This window comes from Arachis hypogaea, chromosome 18, assembly GCF_003086295.3.
Source record: "Arachis hypogaea cultivar Tifrunner chromosome 18, arahy.Tifrunner.gnm2.J5K5, whole genome shotgun sequence".
Classification (NCBI taxonomy): Eukaryota; Viridiplantae; Streptophyta; class Magnoliopsida; order Fabales; family Fabaceae; genus Arachis; species Arachis hypogaea.
Genome location: NC_092053.1, coordinates 78,380,851 through 78,396,202, shown reverse-complemented (window position 1 = coordinate 78,396,202; position 15,352 = coordinate 78,380,851). Strand labels below are relative to the sequence as shown.

Here is a 15,352-nt window from a genome sequence, read left to right as displayed (position 1 = left end):
CTTCCTTCATTGTAGGATTTAGCCTCCTCTGAGGTTAGACTACTGGCTTGGAACTATCCTCCAACAGAATCTTATGCATACATACTGTGGGGCTGATGCCTTTTAGATCATTAATGGTCCATCCTAATGCACCCTTGTGAGCTTTGAGTACACTAAAGAGTTCTCCTTCTTCTTCTTTAGTCAAGGAAGAATTGATGATCACTGAGAAGCTCTCTGATGTGCCGAGGAATGCATACTTGAGATGGGTGGGTAGAGGCTTCAGTTCTTGTTTTTGTACTTCTTCCTTCTTATCTTGTTGCATTTCTTTCTCAACAGAAATCTCAGCTAAATGTTTGTCTGTTATCTCTTGATTGCCTTCCTCTTCTTGCTCTTGATGATTGGTTCTCAACATTTCTTTCACTAAACTCTCTATCATGTCCACTCTCATGAAATCCTCTTGCTCAGGTGGGTGTTGCATTGACTTGAAAATATTTATGACCATTTGCTCATTGTGTACTTTGAAGATCATTTCTCCCTTTTTCACATCGATAATAGCTCGTGCTGTTGCCAGAAATGGCCTTCCCAATATAATTGAATCATTTTCTTCCTCTTCAGTGTCCAAAATTACAAAATCTGCAGGGAAGATAAACTCTCCAACCTTCACTAATAGATTCTCCACAATCCCACTAGGTGTTTTGATTGATCTATTAGCCATCACCAATGACATCCTGGTGGGTTTGAGTTCTTCTATGGCAAGCCTTCTCATCATTGAGAGGGGCATTAAGTTGATACTAGCACCAAGGTCACAGAGAGCTTTGTTGAGAACTATTTTCCAATAGTGCATGAGACTACAAAACTCCCTGGATCTTTAAGCTTTGGTGGAATGCCCCCTTGAATCACAGCACTACATTCCTCGGTGAGCAACACGGTTTCCTTCTCAAGCCAACTCCTCTTTTTGTTGATAAGCTCCTTCAAAAACTTGGCATATATGGGTATTTGCTCAAGTGCCTCAGCCAAGGGTATGTTGATCTCCAGTTTCTTGAAGATTTCAAGAAATTTTGGAAAGTGTCGGTCCTTAGTCTCCTTGTTGAACCTTTGAGGATATGGCAATGGGGGTGTGAAATTCACTCCCTGTCTGTGATCCTTTGTTGGCTCTTCAATTGCTTCCTTCCCTTTTCTTGAATTTTGTGGCTGCTTATTCTTTTCCTTGAACTCTTCTGGAGTATACTTGCTTGCTGTCACATCCTCATCCTTGGCTTCCCTTCTTTCACCCTGTTTCTTATCATCTTCCTTTGGCTTCTTGGTTGCTTCTTCATTTTTCACCAAGATTTTTCCACTCCTTAGTTGTATAGCTTTGCATTCCTCTTTTGGATTAAGAATGGTGTCACTTGGGAGTGAGCTCAAAGGTCTCTCAATGGCAATTTGCTTGGAAAGCTGTCCAATCTGCCTCTCCATATTCTTCATGGATGCTTCCTGGTTCTTTATTGTCATCTCTTGGTGCTTCATCATTTTATCCATTAAGATCTCCAAGTTGGTGATCCTCTGAGAGTCTTGTGAGATTGGTTGATTGTGGGATGTTGAGGGTTGAGGATAAGTGTTTTGATTGGTGGCTTGGTTATTGGATGGATGATGGTTGGGGTTGGGGTAAGTATTTTATGGTTTTCTATATGGATTTTGGTTGTTATTCTGATGGTTGTTTTGGTTTGTGTTTTTCCAGCTGTTTTGGTTTGAGTTTCTTTTCCATGGTTGTTGAGTTTGATTATGATTGTCTCCCCATCTGAGGTTGGGGTGGTTCTTCCATGAGGGGTTGTAAGTGTCACCATAAACCTCATTTGTCCCAGAATTTTGATTGTGCATGTATTGGACTTGTTCTTGCTGTTGATCCTCTTGAGTTTCTTCATTTGTCACCCATGTAGATGATGGTTAGCTTGTGTTGACTGCTACAACTTGGAGGCTATCAATTCTTTTGGCCATTTGCTCAAATTGTTGTTGAATTTGCTGCTGCATCATTTTGTTTTGAGCTAAGATTGAGTCCACTCCTTCCAACTCCATCACTCCTTTCCTTTGTGATGGTTGGCGTTGCCTTTGGTGAGCAAAGAAATACTGGTTGTTAGCTACCATGTCAATGAGATTTTGGGCCTCCTCTGCAGTTTTCATGAGTTGCACAGAGCCTCCTGCTGAATGATCCAAAGCCTCTTGAGATTTCAATGTCAAGCCTTCATAAAAATTCTGCAATCTGTCTCACTCATTGAACATTTCAGGAGGACATTTCCTGATTAGAGCTTTGTATCGTTCCCATGCCTCATATAAAGGTTCATCATCCATTTGTGTGAAAGTTTGTACTTCAGTATTCAATCTAATAACCCTTTGAGGTGGGTAAAACTTGGCAAGGAACTTGCTCACTAGATCATCCCAATTATTGATGCTGTCTCTTGGGAAGGATTCCAACCATTGAGTGGCTTTATCTCTGAGGGAAAATGGAAATAATAATAGCTTGTAGATGTCAGGATGCACTCCATTGGTTTTGACAGTATCACAAATCCTCAAGAAAGTAGACAAGTGTTGGTTTGGATCTTCAAGTGGTCCTCCTCCATAAGAACAATTGTTTTGAACCAAGGTGATGAGTTGTGGCTTTAGTTCAAAGTTATTTGCATTAACATTTGGGGTAAGAATGCTACTCCCACAATGTCTATAATTTGAAAATGTGTAGGAAGCCAAAACTCTTCTCTGTGGTGGATTATTGTTGTTATTGGCTGCTCCTCCTGGTGGATTCGTTGGGATTGTTGAGTGTTCCTCTATATCTTGGAACTCTTCTTCTGAATCTTCTTCTCCAACAATGTTTTTCCCTCTTTCAGCTCTTCTTAATCTCCTGAGGGTTCTTTCGTCTTGTTCACAAAAGGTGGGTATAGCTCCCCTTGTCCCTGACATGAAAACAAAACATACAAATCACACAAAACAGAAAGATAGTGACACTTCAATCCATTGCTAGAATGAAATTTTTGTTAGCTTAAACAAAAATTCAAACAGTTAGTGTATTAGTTAAAAATTAAAGAAACAGAAAAGAAAAAGTGCTTGATCTAGATCTCCACTTCACTTAATCATTGTCAATCTAATTAATCCCCAGCAACGACGCCAAAAACTTGATGGGAAAAATTTGGAAAACGAATTCCAAGACCCTAACTAACCGGCAAGTGTACCGGGTTGTATCAAGTAATAATAACTCACATGAGTGAGGTCAATCCCACAGGGATTGAAGGATTAAGCAATTTTAGTTTAGTGGTTGATTTAGTCAAGTGAATCAAGTATTGGTTTGAGTTGTTTGTAATTAACAGAAACTAAATTGCTTGAAATGTAAAGGGAGATAGAAGAATTGCAGTAAATTAAAGAGAGCATGAAGTAAAAGTGCTGAATCTTAAAGAACAAGTAAATTAAATTGCAGAAACTTAGATTGCAAGAAATGTAAATAACTGAATCTTAAAGTGCAAGAAATGTAAATTGCTTGAATTATAAAAGGAATTGGGAACTGGGATTGCAGAATTTAAACAAGCAGAAGTAAATTGCAATAAACAGAAAAACAAGAGATAAATTGAATTGAAATAGATCTCAAACAGAGAAGTAAAAATGCTTGAAGAGTTTAAAAACAGAAAATAGATGCTTAATTGCAGTAATTAAAAGAATGTTGAAGATCTCAGGAGTGGAAGAGACTAGAAAACAAGTCTAGATCTCAAATCCTTCCTTGATCCAACAAGAACAATTACAAAATAAAAATGGAAAAGTAAATTGCAGAAGAGAAGAAAGTGAAAGCAATAAACAGAATTTGAATTATGCAGAAAGATTAAACAAGATATCTCAAGGTGAGATTGAAACAGAATTTCTTTAATTCTCTGCCAAAATGTGGGGGAGTGGGGGGAGTAGCGCTCAGTTGGGAAAACCAACTGAGCTCCCCATTGTAGCGTCCTCAAGCTCCCAGGTTCGAATCCTGGTGGAAGCAAATGGATGCAGATTTCCTTGGAAGAGTGGACGCTCCCTCCTTGCCTTTCATGGAGCTTCTTGGTTCGAACCTTGGAAGAGCCATCTTGGCTCATTTTCTTTGCACCAAAGTAGCGCTCCTCCCTTGTGTTCCAAAGAGTTCCCAGGTTTGAATCCTAGCCCACCCACCTTGGTTTGTTTTCCTTGCAAGCTTGGTAGTGAGAGATCCCTTGTTCGAACATTGGAGGAAGTATTTTGGCTAATTCTTCTTGATTTTCCTTGCAAGGAGCGTTCCTTGCCTCCCTTGGGTCATTGGTTCGAAACTTGGTGGCTCCATTCCTTGGAGTTGCATCTTGAATTAATTCTTGAAGGAGCCCGATAAAGCTCACTTAGTGAACTGAGCTTCATGTTGTTTCCTTGCTTTCTTTAGTGCTCAGTTAACTAATTGAACTGAGCTTGGTGCTTTGCTCTTTCCCATTTTTCCTTGTGAAGCTCAGTTTGCTTTCTCAACTTAGCTTTCCTTCTTCCTCAATGTTGCCACGCTTTTTGCTTCCTTTGGACATGTTCCTTATGCCACGCTTTTCTTATTTTCTTCTTTCTTCGCCTACAAGTAATCAAAACAACCAATCAAAGTATCACCAAATTCACAAGGTTTATAAATTAATTAGTTATCAATTAAATTTAGCTTAAACCTCATGATTTTGTATCAATTAAAGGATGGTTGATTGATTCAAAGACCATGCAATTCCACTCCAAATTACTAACTTACAATGCAAGAAAGTGCATAAATTCTAATAAAAACAAAGAAAAAGACTAGTAAAACTAGGCTAAGATGACTTGTCATCAAATTGTCCCATCTGCCTCTCTAGGTTCCTTATTGAGGCTTACTGGTTCTTTCTTGTTATCTCTTGGTTCTTCAGCATCTTTTCTAGTAACATCTCCAAGTTGGAGATTCTTTGAGTGTCCTGTGATGGTTGTGGCTGGTTGTGAGAGGGTAAAGGTTGATGGTAAGTGTTTTGGTTAGTGGTTTGGTTATTGGGTGGATAGTAGCTGGAATTTGGGTGGTTATTTTGGGGTTTTCTATATGGATTGGGGTTAGTATTTTGCTGGTTATGATTTTGGTTGTTTCTTGAGTTGTTTTCGTTTGAATTTCTTTGCCATGGTTGTTGGTTTTGAGTATGGTTATCTCCCCATCTTAGGTTTTGGTGGTTCTTCCAAGAGGGATTGTAGGTATCACCATAAACCTCATTTTGGCCAGAGCCTTGGTTGTTCACATATTGAATCTGTTCTTGCTGCTGATCTTCTTGACTCTCTTCATTTTGCCCCCATGTGGTTGATGGTTGGCTTGTATTCACTGCTGCAACTTGGAGGCTATCAATCCTTTTTGCCATTTGCTCAAATTGTTGTTGAATCTGCTGCTGCATTATCTTGTGTTGAGCTAGGATTGTGTCTACTCCTTCCAACTCTAGCACTCCTTTCCTTTGTGATGGTTGGCGTTGTCTCTGATGGACAAAGAAATATTGATTGTTTGCCACCATATCAATGAGGTTTTGAGCCTCCTCTACTGTCTTCATCAATTGTAAGGAGCCTCCTGCTGAATGATCTAGTGCCTCATGAGCCTTCATAGTCAAACCTTCATAGAAGTTTTGAAGGATGTCCCATTCATTAAACATCTCAGGGGGCATTTTCTAATTAAGGCCTTGTACCTCTCCCATGCCTCATAGAGAGATTCAGCATCTATTTGTATGAAGGTTTGTACCTCAGTCTTGAGCCTGATGATTCTTTGAGGGGGTAGAACTTGGCCAAAAATTTATTCACTAGATCCTCCCAGCTAGTGATGCTTCCTTGTGGAAAGGTTTCAAGCCATTGAGCAGCTTTGTTTCTCAATGAGAATGGAAACAGCAGCAATTTATATGTCTCTGGATGCACACCGTTGGATTTGACAGTATCACAAATCCTCAGAAAAGTGGATAAGTGTTGGTTTGGATCTTCAAGTGGCCCTCCTCCATAGGAGCAGTTGTTTTGTACCAAAGTGATGAGTTGTGGCTTCAATTCAAAGTTATTTGCATTGACATTTGGGGTAAGGATACTACTCCCATAATGTCTAGGATTTGCAAATGTATAAGAAGCCAATACTCTCCTTGGTGGTTGACCATTGTTGTTAGCCACTCTTGCTGGTGGATTTGTTGGGTTTGTTGAGTGTTCCTCCATCTCTTGAAATTCTTCCTCTGAATCCTCTTCTCCAACAATGCCTTTCCCTCTTTCTTCTCTTCTTAACATTTGAAGAGTTCTTTCGTCAGTTTCACAGAAGGTAGGGATCCCTCTCCTTGCCTCTGTCATAAAACCACAACAACAAGAAACACAAGAGCACTATATAGCTTGAGTGCAGTGAGAGTTAGTAGAGACAAAGTCTCAAATAGTTAGTGTGCTAGTTAAAAACAAAGAAAGTAAACAAAAAATAAAGAAAAAGTGCTTCATCTAGACCACCACCTTACTTAATCATTGTCAATCTAATCAATCCCCGGCAACGGCGCCAAAAACTTGATGTATGGAAAACGATCCAACACAAAACTCACCGGCAAGTGTACCGGGTCGCATAAAGTAATAATAACTCACGTGAGTGAGGTCGATCCCACAGGGATTGAAGGATTGAGCAATTTTAGTTAGGTGGTTGATTTAGTCAAGCAAACAAGTGTTGATTTGAGTGATTTGTATCCAACAGAAGCTAAATTGCATGAAATTTAAAGGGAAAGGGATAATTGACAGTAGATTAAAGAGCACAAGAAGTAAAAGAGCTGAATCTTAGAGTGCAAGTAATGTAAATTGTAGAAACTTAGATTGCAAGAAATGTAAATAACTGAAGCTTAAAGTGCAAGAAATGGAAATTGCTTGAATAATAAAAGGGTTTGGGAGCTAGGATTGTAGAAATTAAACAAGAAAAAGTAAATGATAATCAGCAGAGAAGTAGAAGATGAATTGAGATGCAGCAGATCTAAACAAGAAACGAAGAATTACTTGAGAAACTAAACAGAAAACAAAATGTAGCTTAATTGCAATAGCTAAAGGAGAGTTGAAGATCTCAGGGGTGGAGGAGACTAGAAAACAAGTCTAGATCTCAAGTCCTTCCTTGATCCAACAAGAGAATAATTGTAGAGAAGTAAAAGAACAATTGCAGAAGAAATAGAAGATGAAATCAGTAAAGAGAACTTAGATCCAAATCACAATTCCTTGAAATTATGTAGAAAGTAAACAAGAGAGATCTTAGATCAAGATTGAAACAGAATTCCTTCAATTCTTAATCCAAGATTCAAAACAAAGATGAAGAGGGTAGAGGCAAGAACAAAAAAGAAGAGAATTCAATTCTCTCTTCAATTCCTAAACCTCTAAAGCTTGAAAATAAAATTGAAAATTCAAAAGTAAGCAAAAGGTAAGTAAAAGGTCTGTAAAAGGGTCCCTTCTAACTAAAACTAACTTCTATTTATACACTTCCTATTTTTGGATTTTAGAATTTGGAGTGGGCTTTTTAATTTGGTGAAGAATTAAATTAAACTGGAGTTTTGGTTGAATTTTGGGCTATGGGTCACACTCCCAGGATCAAGCTCGGTTCATGGGGAGAGCGCAACCTTGATGCTTGTTTCCTTGGCCCTTTTTGGTGTGACAAGCTTCTTGTCCTTGTCAGGGTAGCGCTTGGCTCTCCTTGAGAGCGTAGCGTCCCTTGCTTGTGTTGCCTTGTGTCATGCCTTGATGTGCACCAAGCTTTCCTGGACCGTGTCAAATTGCTTGAAGAGTAGCGCTCAGCTCTCCTCAAGAGTGCAGCATCCATGCTTCAAGGGTGAGGCTCCAGGTTCGAATCCTTGAAGAAGCATTGCTGGCCCCTTTCTTTTGTGCACAAAGTGGCGCCTCCCTTCTTGCTTCCTTGAGGTGCATGGTTCGAATATTGTGGGGTGCACTTCAGCTAATTTTTGCTTGTTTTCTTTGCAAGGATAGCACCTCTTCCTCCCTCTTGGTCATAGGTTCGAAACTTGTGGCTTTCACTAGCAAAATTTTCCTTACAATTATTTTATGCCAACCCCCGATAAAGCTCTTGGCATGAACCGAGCTTTGAGCCATTTGCCTTGCTGCCTTGTTATTGTGTAGCGCTCGGTTCACAAGGAGAGCGTAGCTTTCCCTTTTCTTGTCCTTGGCCCCTTGAGTAGCGCTCCTTGTGAGAGCACTGAGCTCTTGGTAAGAGCTCTATGGTTCTTGCTCCATGATGTTGCGCTACACTTCTCTCTTCCTTGGGCCACGCTTCTCTTTCTTTGGCTACGCTTCCTAAGCCACGCTTTCATGTTTTCTTTTTTTCTTCACCTACAATTAATCAAAACAACCAATCAAAGTATCACCAAATTCACAAGGTTTATAAATCATTCAAAAACCAATTAAAGTTAGCTTAAACCTAATGATTTAGTATCAATTAAAGGGTGGTTGATTGATTCAATAAAACCATGCAATTCCACTCCAAACCACTTACTTACAATGCAAGAAAGTGCATAAAACCTAATAAAACAAGTGAAAAATGCTTGAAAAGTTAGCATAAGATGACTTGTCATCAAACCGCTCGGGTTAATTGAACCAACTGAGCGCTCAAAGTCTTGGCCAGATTTGTTTTGTGTATGGCTCCAAGGGAGCGTTCAGTTACTTAAGGTAACTGAGCGCTACACATGCTTGTCCCAGGCTTGTTTGTTGCGTGCAGCTTCCCTAGCATTGGGCTCAGTTAACAAACCTCACTGAGCGCCCCTTTGTTGCATGGAACTCCCCCTTCGATGCTTGGTGACCGCGATTCAGCACCAATTTCCTTGGCCCAAGGAGTAGTGCTCAGTTAAAAACTCCTAACTTAGCACCCTTGTTTTGGTGGGAGCTTCCTTGTTCGAATCCGGGTGGTTGCACTTTTGCCAATTTGGTTTCAAGGAGTAGCGCTCAGTTAGATAAGTTAACTGAGCGCCCTTTGTGCGCATGGAGTGAGCTCCACCTTCGAGACTTGGTGAATGCAATTTGTGCATTTCCTTTTGCCAAAGCCTTATGTTGCTCCTTCCTTGTGTAGCGCCTCTCTTGGCTTCCTAGGTGCAAGGTTCGAACCTTGTTGAATCCACTAGCAAATGTTACACCTTGATTTTTCCTTAGGGAGGCCACGAAAAAGTTAACTTAGTTAACTGAGCGCTATTGATTTTGCTTGCTTCCTTGGGCGCTCAGTTAACTCTCTTCACGTAGCGCCATAGGCCTTGGTGCTTCCTTGGCCTTGTTTGGTTTGGTGCTGGCTAGCGCTCAGTTAAGTGGGTTCACTGAGCGCTATGCCCCTTGCCTCCTTGGTTGATGCACCACACTTTTGTTTCCTTAGGTCACGCTTTCTCCAAAGCGTGCTTTAACTTCAAAAGCGTGCCAAAAATTTCTTTTTCAACCATTTCTTCACCTACAAGTAATCAAAACAACCAATCAAAGCATCACCAAATTCACAAGGTTCATAAATTATTCAAAAACAAACTAATTTTAGCTTAAACCTCATGATTTAGTGTCAAATAAAGGATGGTTGAATGATTTAACAAAACCATGCAAAACCACTTCAAATTACTTACTTCTAATGCAAGAAAGTGCATAAAACCTAATGAAACAAGTGAAAAATGCTTGAAAAACTAGCATAAGATGACTTGTCATCATGCAGCATTATTCGGTGAATAAAAAACCAAAAAATATATTTAAAATTTTATAAACTAAATTTTTTATTTTTTATTTTATGAAATAAAAATTAAATTTTTTTATTAAAAGTAGAAAAATAAAATAAAGTCTAGCAGTATCTCATAAATAAAAAAATTTGTAAAATTAATTTTTTTAATTTTTAAATTTCTAAATTAAAAAATAATCTTTTTAGTAAAAGTAGAAAAAAGTAAAAAATTCTAATAATATTCAATAAACAAAAAACGTTTAAAAATTTAAATTTTTAAATCTAATTTGTTCTAAATTCTTTGAAGATGTTTGACAATAAAAAAATTAAGGGTACGAGCGTCATGCTCCAAATGCATCATTATCCGAGGAATAAAAAAAGAAAAATAGTTTTTTAAAATTTTATAAAACTTATTTTTGTATTTTATTAATTTTTAAATTAAAAAATAAATTATTTTTACTAAAAGGAGAAAAATAAAAAAAAGTCAAGTAAGATCCAATAAAAAGATTGTAAAACTATTTATTTTTTAATTTTTAAATTTCTAAATTAAAACAAACCATTTTAACTAAAAGTAGAAAATTAAAAAATTTCAACAATATCCAATAAATAAAAATTTTTAAAAATTTAAATAATTCAATTTAATTTAATTTATATTTTTTGAAAATGTTCAGCAATAAAAGAGTCAAGGGTCTAGACGTCGTTGTCCGGATGAGACATTATTCCATGAATAAAAAAATAAAAAAAATAATTTTGATTTTTTAAATTAATAAATTAAATCTTTTATTAGAGGTAGAAAAATAAAATAAAGTCCTGCAATATCCATTAACAAAAAAATTGTAAAGTTATTATTTTTTTAATTTTTAAATTTCTATATTAAAAAAATTATTTTTTTAAAAAATGTAGAAAAATAAAAAATTTAAAATTAATTTATTTTAATTTTTTTAAAAAATCAAACAGTAAAAAAGTCAAGGGTCAAACATCGTGGTTCCGGTGCAGCATTATTCAATGAATAAAAAAACAAAAAATATATTTAAAAATTTAAAATTTTATAAACTATATCTTTTATTTTTTATTTTTAAAATAAAAAATTAAATTTTAATTAAAAGAAGAAAAATAAAATAAAGTCTAGCAATATCTCGTAAATTAAAAATTTGTAAAATTATTTCTTTTAATTTTTAAATTTCTAAATTAAAAAAATAATCTTTTTATTAAAAGTAGAAAGATAAAAAATTTTAACAATATTCAATAAACAAAAAACATTTAAAAATTTAAATTTTTAAATCTAATTAGTTTTAAATATTTTGAAGATGTTCAACAATAAAAAAATCAAGGGTACGAGCATCGTGCTCCGGATGCATCATTATCCAGTAAATAAAAAAATAAAAATATTTTTTAAAATTTTATAAAAATTATTTTTGTTTTTTCTTTATTTTTAAATTAAAAAATAATTTTTTTGACTAAAAGAAGAAAAATAAAATAAAGCCAAGCAATATCTAATAAAAAAACTTTGTAAAATTATTTTGTTTTTTAACTTTTAAATTTTAAATTAAAGAGACAATTTTAAGTAAAAGTAGAAAAATAAAAAATTCCAACAATATCCAATAAACAAAAATTTTTAAAAATTTAAATATTTAAATTTAATTTAATCTAATTTTTTTGAAAATGCTCAGCAATAAAAAAAGTCAAGGGTCTGGACGTCGTTGTCCAGAGGAGACATTATTCCATAAATAAAAAAATAAAAAAAATATTTTTGAATTTTTAAATTAATAAATTGAATCTTTTATTAGAAGTAGAAAATAAAATAAAGTCTTGCAATATCCATTAACAAAAAACATGTAAAATTATTATCTTTTTAATTTTTAAATTTCTAAATTAAAAAAAATTTACAAAAAGTAGAAAAATAAAAAATTTCAAAAATTTAAAATTAATTTATTTTAAATTTTTGAAAATGTCAAATAATAAAAAAGTCAAGGTTCGAACATCGTGGTTCGGATGCAGCATTATTCGGTGAATAAAAAACCAAAAAATACATTTAAAATTTTATAAACAAATTTTTCTTATTTTGTGAAATAAAAAATTAAATTTTTTATTAAAAGTAGAAAAATAAAGTAAAGTCTAGCAATATCTCGTAAATTAAAAATTTGTAAAATTATTTTTTTATTTTTAAATTTATAAATTAAAAAATAATATTTTTAGTAAAAGTAGAAAAATAAAAAATTTTAAAAATTTAAATGTTTAAATTTAATTTAAATTTTTTGAAAATATTCAGTAGTAAAAAAGTCAAGGGTCTAGATGTCGTTGTCCAGATGAGACATTATTCCAAGAATAAAAAAATAAAAAAAAATATTTTTGAATTTTTAAATTAATAAATTAAATCTTTTATTAGAAGTAGAAAAATAAAATAAAGTCATGCAATATCCATTAACAAAAAAATTGTAAAATTAGTATTTTTTTAATTTTTAAATTTCTATATTAAAAGAATATTTTTTTTTACAAAAAGTAGAAAAGTAAAAAATTTCAAAAATTTAAAATTAATTTATTTTAAATTTTTTAAAATGTCAAAAAATAAAAAAGTCAAGGGTCTGAACGTCGTGGTTCGGTGCAGCATTATTCGGTGAATAAAAAATCAAAAATATATTTAAAAATTTAAAATTTTATAAACTAAATCTTTTATTTTTTATTTTTGAAATAAAATATTAAATTTTTTATTAAAAGTAGAAAAATAAAATAAAGTCTAGCAATATCTCGTAAATAAAAAATTTGTAAAATTATTTCTTTTAATTTTTAAATTTCTAAATTAAAAAAATAATCTTTTTAGTAAAAGTAGAAGGATAAAAAATTCTAACGATATTCAACAAACAAAAAACATTTAAAAATTTAAATTTTTAAATCTAATTAGATCTAAATTTTTTGAAGATGTTCAACAATAAAAAAATTAAGGGTACGAACGTCATGCTCCTGATGCATCGTTATCCGGTGAATAAAAAAATAAAATATTTTTTAAAATTTTATAAAACTTATTTTTGTAATTTTATTAATTTTCAAATTAAAAAATAATTTTTTTACTTAAAGTAGAAAAATAAAATAAAGTCAAGCAATATCTAATAAAAAAAACTTTGTAAATTTATTTTTTTTTAACTATTAAATTTCTAAATTAAAACAAACAATTTTAACTAAAAGTAGAAAAATAAAAAATTCCAACAATATCCAATAAACAAAAATTTTAAAAAATTTATAAATTTAAATTTAATTTAATCAAAATTTTTTGAAAATGTTCAGCAATAAAAAGGTTAAGGATATGGACGTCGTTGTCCGGATGAGACATTATTCCATGAATAAGAAAATAAAAAAAATATTTTTGAATTTTTAAATTAATAAATTAAATCTTTTATTAGAAGTATAAAAAATAAAATAAAGTCCGGCAATATCCATTGACAAAAGATTTATAAAATTATTATTTTTTTATTTTTAAATTTCTAAATTAAAAAAAATAATTTTTTTTACAAAATTAGAAAATAAAAAATTTCAAAAATTTAAAATTAATTTATTTTACATTTTTGAAAATGTTAAACAACAAAAAAGTCAAGGGTCCGAACGTCGTGGTTCGGGTGCAACATTATTCGGTGAATAAAAAATAAAAAAATATATTTAAAATTTTATAAACTAAATTTTTTATTTTTTGTTTTATGAAATAAAAAATTAAATTTTTTTATTAAAAGTAGAAAAATAAAATAAAGTCTAGCAGTATCTCATAAATAAAAAATTTCTAAAATTAGTTTTTCTTAATTTTTAAATTTCTAAATTAAAAAATAATCTTTTTAGTAAAAGTAGAAAGGTAAAAAATTCTAATAATATTCAACAAACAAAAAATGTTTAAAAATTTAAATTTTTAATTCTAATTTGTTCTAAATTTTTTGAAGATGTTCGACAATAAAAAAATCAAGGTACGAGTGTCATGCTCCAAATGCATCATTATCCGGGGAATAAAAGAATAAAAATATTTTTTAAAATTTTATAAAACTTATTTTTGTATTTTATTAATTTTAAAATTAAAAAATAAATTGTTTTTACTAAAAGGATAAAAATAAAATAAATTCAAGTAAGATCCAATAAAAAAATTTTAAATTATTTGTTTTTTAATTTTTAATTTTCTAAATTAAAACAAACAATTTTAACTAAAAGTAGAAAATTAAAATATTTCAACAATATCCAATAAAAAAATTTTTAAAAATTTAAATAATTCAATTTAATTTAATTTTAATTTTTTTGAAAATGTTCAGCAATAAAAGAGTCAAGGGTCTAGATATCATTGTCTGGATGAGACATTATTCCATGAATAAAAAAATAATAAAAAATATTTTTGTATTTTAAATTAATAAATTAAATCTTTTATTAGAAGTAGAAAAATAAAATAAAGTCCTGCAATATCCATTAACAAAAAAATTGTAAAGTTATTATTTTTTTAATTTTTAAATTTCTATATTAAAAAAATTATTTTTTTTAAAAAATGTAGAAAAATAAAAAAATTAAAATTTATTTATTTTAAATTTTTTAAAAAATCAAACAGTAAAAAAGTCAAGGGTCCAAACATCGTGGTTCCAGTGCAGCATTATTCAATGAATAAAAAAACAAAAAATATATTTAAAAATTTAAAATTTTATAAACTATATCTTTTATTTTTTATTTTTAAAATAAAAAATTAAATTTTTATTAAAAGAAGAAAAATAAAATAAAGTCTAGCAATATCTTGTAAATTAAAAATTTGTAAAATTATTTCTTTTAATTTTTAAATTTCTAAACTAAAAAAATAATCCTTTTATTAAAAGTATAAAGATAAAAAATTCTAACAATATTCAATAAACAAAAAAATTTAAAAATTTAAATTTTTAAATCTAATTAGTTTTAAATTTTTTGAAGATGTTCAACAATAAAAAAATCAAGGGTACGAGCGTCGTGCTCCGGATGCATCATTATCCAATAAATAAAAAAAATATTTTTTAAAATTTTATAAAACTTATTTTTGTATTTTCTTTATTTTTAAATTAAAAAATAATTTTTTTACTAAAAGCAGAAAAATAAAATAAAGCCAAGCAATATCTAATAAAAAAATTTTGTAAAATTATTTTCTTTTTTAACTTTTAAATTTTAAATTAAAAAAAACAATTTTAAGTAAAAGAAGAAAAATAAAAAATTCCAATAATATCCGATAAACAAAATATTTTAAAAATTTAAAAATTTAAATTTAATTTAAACTAAAATTTTTTGAAAATGTTCAGCAAAAAAAAAGTCCAGGGTCAGGACGTCGTTGTCCGTAGGAGACATTATTCCATAAATAAAAAAATAAAAAAATATTTTTGAATTTTTAAATTAATAAATTAAATCTTTTATTAGAAGTAGAAAAATAAAATAAAGTCCTGCAATATCTGATGGGTTGAAAACGAATTCCAACACCTAAACTCACCGGCAAGTGTCCCGGGTCGCATCAAGTAGTAATTGCTCACATGAGTGAGGTCGATCCCACAGTGATTGATGGATTGGGCAATTTTAGTTAGATGATTGATTTAGTTAAGCAGAAATTGATGATTTGAGTGAATTGTAATCAACAGAAGCTAAATTGCATGAAACTAAAAGGGAGAGGGAGAATTGACAGTAAATTAAAGAGCAGAAGAAGTAAAATAGCTGAATCTTAAAGTGCAAGTAATATAAATG

The 15,352-nt window shown here is 31.2% G+C and overlaps 1 non-coding gene across 1 annotated transcript; it reads left to right on the top strand.

The window, feature by feature from the left end:
• The first annotated feature begins 5,619 nt into the window (after positions 1-5,619).
• LOC112773794 (small nucleolar RNA R71) lies at positions 5,620-5,722 on the top strand. Its single transcript, XR_003188323.1, has one exon. It is a non-coding gene; the product is annotated as a small nucleolar RNA R71 (small nucleolar RNA).
• Positions 5,723-15,352: the final 9,630 nt, after the last annotated feature.